Source organism: Bufo gargarizans, chromosome 10 (genome assembly GCF_014858855.1).
Source record: "Bufo gargarizans isolate SCDJY-AF-19 chromosome 10, ASM1485885v1, whole genome shotgun sequence".
Lineage (NCBI taxonomy): Eukaryota > Metazoa > Chordata > Amphibia > Anura > Bufonidae > Bufo > Bufo gargarizans.
Window position 1 is genome coordinate 125,124,885 of NC_058089.1, and position 6,936 is coordinate 125,131,820.

Below are 6,936 nucleotides of genomic sequence, written 5' to 3' on the forward strand. Positions count from 1 at the left end.
GCAGCGCAGCGGGGGTTAATTGTGACTGATTTCAGCGGGCATCCTTTCAGTGGGCATCCTGTCACAACGCCGGGGGGAGTCATGTGACCCCCCTATCGGCGATCGCCGCAAACAGCAGGTGAATTCAGACCTGCGGTTTGCGGCTTTTACCTGGTGCGGCGGTGGTCGGCAGTGCCATCGGGTCCCCATGCGGCTGTGGGGGGGACCCGATGGCATGGAAGGCATCGCGTTGCCTTCCGGTGATGAGCCTGTGAGATCCAGCCCCTGGATCTCACAGGCCGGAAGCTGTATGAGTAATACACACAGTATTACTCATACAGACAATGCATTCCAATACAGAAGTATTGGAATGCATTGTAAAGGATTAGACCCTCAAAAGTCCCAAAGTGGGACAAAAAATAAAGTGAAAAAAAAGTTGAAAGAAGAAAGTTTTCCCCCAAAAAATTAAGTTTCAAGTAAAAATAAACAAAAACGTCATTTTCCCCAAATAAAGGCCCCATGCACACGGCCGTGGAACCGCGGCCTGGATCCCTCTTGAGAGCAGGAGCGCACGGCGTTCTATGATCTATACCAGTGTATTACTGTACTGTGCCGGCAGCAGGGAGCGCACGGCGTCATAGCAACCAGTGACGCTGTGCGCTCCTGCTCTCAGGAGGGATCCAGGCCGCGGTTCCACGGCCCGCACACGGCTGTGAAACACGGCCGTGTGCATGGGGCCAAAGTTAAAAAAAATTGGTAAAAAATAAATACATATTAGGTATTGCCGCGTCCGTATCACCCGGCTCTATAAACATATCACATGACCTAACCCCTCAGATGAACACCGTAAAAAATAAAAACTGTGCTAAATAAACCATATTTTTGTCACCTTACATCACAAAAAGTACAACAGCAAGCGATCAAAAAGTCATATGCACCCCAAAATAGTGCCAATCAAACCATCATCTCATCCCGCAAACAATGAGACCCTACCTAAGATAATCGCCTAAAAACTGAAAGAACTATGGCTCTCAGAATATGGAGACACTAAAACATGATTTTTTTTTGTTTCAAAAATGATATTATTGTGTAAAACTTACATAAATAAAAAAAGTATACATATTATGTATCGCCGCATCCGTATCGACCGACTTTATAAAAATATCACATGACCTAACCCCTCAGATGAACACCATAAAATTTTTTAAATAAAAACTGCTAAATAAACCATTTTTTGTCACCTTACATCACAAAAAGTGTAATAGCAAGCGATCAAAAAGTCACACGCACCCCCAAATAGTGCCAATAAAACCGTCATCCCATCCCGCAAAATTCAGACCCTACCCAAGGTAATCGCCCAAAAAATGAAAAAATGATGTCTCTCAGACTATGGAAACACTAAAACATGATATTTTTTTTGCTTAAAAAATGAAATCGTTGTGTAAAACTTACATAAATAAAAAAAAATAGTATACATATTAGATATCACCGCATCCGTGACAACCTGGTCTATAAAAATATCACATGATCTAACCTGTCAGATGAATGTTGTAAATAACAAAAAATTAAAACGGTGCCAAAACAGCTATTTCTTGTTATCTTGCCTTACAAAAAGTGTAATATAGAGCAACCAAAAATCATATGTACCCTAAACTAGTACCAACAATACTGCCACCCTATCCCGTAGTTTCACTTTTTGGGAGTTTTCTACTCTAGGGGTGCATCAGGGGGGCTTCAAATGGGACATGATGTCAACAAAAACAGTCCAGCAAAATCTGACTTCCAAAAAACGTATGGCATTCCTTTCCTTCTGCGGCCTGCCGTGTGCCCGTACAGCTGTTTACAACCACATATGGGGTGTTTTTGTTTGGCTGTTAACCCTTGCTTTGTTACTGTTAAAAATAGATTAAAATGGAAAATTTGCCCAAAAATTGAAATTCTGAAATTTCATCTCCATTTGCCAATAACTCTTGTGGAACACCTAAAGGGTTAACGACGTTTGTAAAATGTGTTTTGAATACCTTGAGGGGTGTAGTTTCTTAGATGGGGTCACTTTTATGGAGTTTCTACTCTAGGGTTGCATTAGGGGGGCTTCAAATGGGACATGGTGTCAAAATCTGCCTTCCAAAAACCATATGGCATTCCTTTCCTTCTGCACCCTGCCGTGTGCCTGTACAGCTGTTTACGACCACATATGGGGTGTTTCTGTAAACTACAGAACCAGCGACATAAATATTGAGTTTGGTTTGGCTGTTAATCCTTGCTTTGTAACTGGAAAAAAATTATTAAAATTGAAAATCTGCCCAAAAAGTGAAATTTTGAAATGGTATCTCTATTTTCCATGAATCCCTAAATGGTTAACAACGTTTGTAAAATCAGTTTTGAATACCTTGAGGGGTGTAGTTTGTAAAATGGGGTCATTTTTTGGTGGTTTCTATTATGTAAGCCTCATAAAGTGACTTCAGACCTGAACTGGTCCTGAAAAAGATTTGCTTCTAAACTTCTAAGCCATGTAACGTCCCCAAAAAATAAAATATCATTCCCAAAATGATCCAAACATGAAGTAGACATATGGGGAATGTAAAGTAATAACTATTTTTGGAGATATTACTATGTACTATAAAAGTTGAAAAATTGAAACTTGGAATTTTGCAATTTTTTACACATTTTTGGTAAATTTGGTATTTTTTTCTAAATAAAAATGAATTTTTTTTTTTACTTCATTTTACCAGTGTCATGAAGTACAATATGTGCATTTAGCTGAGATGCCTGCTCAATGATTTGAGCAGGCACCTTGTTCCGATCACCGCCGGCCGGGCGGCAGTGATCGGAACAAAACATGACGTATCGGTACGTCGTGTCCTGAAGAGGTTAAGTAAATAAAAAAAAGTATACATATTAGGTAACACCACCTCCATAAGAACCTGCTCTATAAAAATATCACATGACCTAACCCCTCAGGTGAATACCGTAAAAAAATTAAAAAAAAAACGGTGTAAAAAAAGCAATTTTTAGTCACCTTACATCACAAAAAGTGTAATAGCAAGCGATCAAAAAGTCATACGCACCCCAAAATAGTGGCAATCAAACCGTCATCTTATCCCGCAAAAATTCTACTCTACCCAAGATAATCGCTCAAAAACTGAAAAAACTATGGCTGTCAGACTATGGAGACACTAAAACATGATTTTTTTGGTTTAAAAAATGAAATCATTGTGTAAAACTTACTGTACATAAATAAAAAGACATATTAGGTATCACCGCATCTATAATAAGCTGCTCTATAAAAATATCACATTACCTAATCGCTCAGGTAGATACCGTAAAAAAACAAACGGTGTAAACAAAGCCTTTTTTGTCGCCTTAAATCACAAAAAGTGTAATAGCAAGCGTTCAAAAAGTCATAAACACCTCCAAAATAGTGCCAATCAAACCGTCATCTCATCACGAAAAAAATTATCTCCTCCACAAGATAGTTGCCCAAAAAATAAATAAAACTATGGCTTTCAGAATGTGGAGACACTAAAGAATATTTTTTTTTTTAATGCTTTGTTATGTAAAACTGAAACAAATAACCCAAAAAAGTAATCATATTTGGTATTGTCGCGTCCGTGACAATCTGCTCTATAAAAATACCACATGATCTAACCTGTCAAATGAATGTTGTAAATAACAAAAAATAAAAACTGTGCCAAAACAGCTATTTCCTGTTACCTTGCCTCACAAAAATTGTAATATAGAGCAACCAAAAATCATATGTACCCTAAAATAGTACCAACAAAACTGCCACCCTATCCTGTAGTTTCAAAAATTGGGTCACTTTTTGTCAGTTTCTACTCTAGGGGTGCATCAGGGGGGCTTCAAATGGGACATGGTGTCAAAAAAACTGTCCAGCAAAATCTGCCTTCCAAGAACCGGATGGCATTCCTTTCCTTCTGCGCCCGGCCGTGTGCAGCAGTTTACGACCACATATGGGGTGTTTCTGTAAACGACAGAATCAGGGCCAAAAATTTTGAGTTTTCTTTGGCCGGCTAACCCTTGCTTTGTAACTGGAAAAAATGGATTCAAATGGAAAATCTGCCCAAAAAGTGAAATTTTTTAATTTTATCTCTATTTTCCATTAATTCTTGTGAAACACCTAAAGGGTTAACAAAGTTTGTAAAATCGGTTTTGAATACCTTGAGGGGTGTAGTTTGTAAAATGGGGTCATTTGTAGATGGTTTCTATTATGTAAGCCTCACAAATGCAATGAATATTATCATTGTATATTCTGTACACAACAGTTTTTTAGGGAAAAAAATAAAGACAAAAATGGAAAGAAGCATGTAAAATTAGTTGACTAAAGAAAAATTGAATAAAGATTTATCATAAAGATTTGTGACTTTTTCAATGCCACTTGTGAAAAACCTTTGGCGTAAGTAATGTTTCTCCGTCTTCTTCACTTTCCTGAAAAGGAGATGTGAGGAGGGGGTAAGGCCACCACATTTATCATCTCATACACCAGTTTTCTGGCATAGAAGAACAGTGCTAGATGCTGTGCCTAATTTGTGATGAGGCATACGGTAGCATGGTTGGGTATCATAGCCTGGCGTACGCCACCAGGCTATGATACAGCTCCCCTATGGATTTATTTTGATTTTTACAAGTCAATAAAAAATGCAGCAAACTGTGTAATTAAGACTTTAATTCCAGTATAAAACCATGTTAGACAGCATTCAGGAGAAGGATAATTCATGTTCAACTATACCTCTCCTTACCTAAAAATCAAGAAGATATACAGTGCTGCCCATAATTATTCATACCCCTGGCAAATTCTGACTTAAAGTTACTTTTATTCAACCAGCAAGTCATTTTTTGACGGAAAATTACGTAGGTGTCTTCCAAAAGATAATAAGACGATGTACAAGAGGCATTATTGTGGGAAAAAAAAAACATTTCTCAGCTTTTATTTACATTTGAGCAAAAAATACAAGATGTTCCACACTGTGGAAAATCTCAGGACGTGGTCGGAAGCCAAAAAGTGACACCTATGCTGGCCAGGAGAATAGTTTGAGAGGTGAAAAAGAATCCAAGGATCACCACCAAGGCCATCCTGGTGAATATGGGCTCTGCTGGTGGCAATGTCTCAAGGCAGACAATCCAACGGACACTGCACAATGCAGACCAAGGAGGACGCCACTTCTCCAGATAAGGCACACAAAAGCTTGCTTGGCCTTTGCAAAAGCTCATCTGGACAAAGAAGAAGACTTCTGGTCTTCTGTGTTATGATCAGATGAAACAAAAATTGAATTGTTTGGTCACAATGATGTTTCCTTCATTTGGCGTAAAAAAGGAGAAGCATTCAACCCAAAGAACACCATCCCCACTGTCAAACATGGTGGTGGGAACCTAATGCTTTGGGGGTGTTTTTCAGCCAATGGACCAGGGAACCTAATCACAGTAAACGGCACCATGAAAAAAGAGCAATACATGAGGATTCTCAACGACAACATCAGGCAGTCTGCAGAGAAACTTGGCCTTGGGCACCAGTGGACATTTCAGCATGACAATGACCCAAAACACACAGCAAAAGTGGTGAAGAAATGGTTAACAGACAACAACATTTGGAGTGGCCCAGCCAGAGTCCAGACATGAATCCAATTGAGAATGGATCTGTCCCCCATTGACTTTCAATGGTGTTCAAGACAGATCCATTTTGGCTATATTAAAGATAATACAAATGGATCCATTCTGAACGGATGTATGCGGTTGTATTATCTGAACAGGTGCCTTTGGGCAGAACCATGAATGATCTGCACCAAACGCGAGTGTGAAAGTAGCCTTATACGTTCACTCTTGTCTCATTTATCTCTCATTACATCAAACCTCGAATCAGACCCAGTAAGAGGGTCTGTTGTATATAGTATATATTAAATATATTTATATATAATAATTTCTTACATAATTGGCGAGCCAGGTAGGAGGCTGGAGTGTAGTTGTGAGGTACATTTGAATGTAATATTGTATAGCGGGGAATTTTGATTGTATAGTTGGTTGTGTAGAATTTACCATGGAATGTTTCTTGAAAAAGATTGCAAAGGTCAAGGATACTAAAACGATTGTAAATGTAATGGTGGGTTTTAGAGACCCATGGTTAGAAGCCAAAAGTTTTGCAACCGATGCAATTCTGTCAAGAAGTTTACAAAGTCAGAGGGAAAATGTGCTCTAGTTTTTGCTGCCTGCTGGATAGCAGAACATTACTCAAAGTTAAAGGAGCAAAATTAAACTCTACAGAACAAAGTTGAGTGTCTGGATGAGTTATATGGAGGTGTGAGAGAACAAAAAGAAAAAGATCATGTGAAAGTACTAACTAGAGATATTGAAGCATCAAAAGTTTCTGCTAAAACTGCTGCTGCTGTGTCTGTTAGCAATCAGCTAATTGTAGCAGAGAACAAGTATTTAAAAGTTGAAAATGAGTGGTTCCATTCCATGTGGTCAGGGCCCAAAATAAAAAACTAGAGAGTGAAATAAGACAACTTGAATTGCAGAAAAGACCAGCAGAAAGTGAAGGTTTAAAATCAACAAATTGTATTAAGAAAGCAGAGGAGGTTCTGTCTGTTGTTATTGATATTTTACTAGTTTTGTCTTTTAGGGAAACTTTGAGATTTACAGAAGAACCTGGAGATGAGCAGTTTTAACTGTATTTTAACTAGATAACTAGATATTAGAGGAGCTTTCTGTATTATTTTTGTACCTTTTTTTTTTTTTTTTAAAGAGAAGCCTCTAAATGTACTAATATAATGTGCCGTCAGGTATGCTTAATTCTAAATTAACTTTTTTGCTGTTTTATTTTTCCCCAAAAGCCTGTACTGTATAGAAAGAAAATAGCTGCTATTGTGAGACAAATATGATGGAGAGGATTGTATTTGGGGACAATCACAGCTCTCTAGCAATGTGGCAGGCTGTAATCAGCGCAGT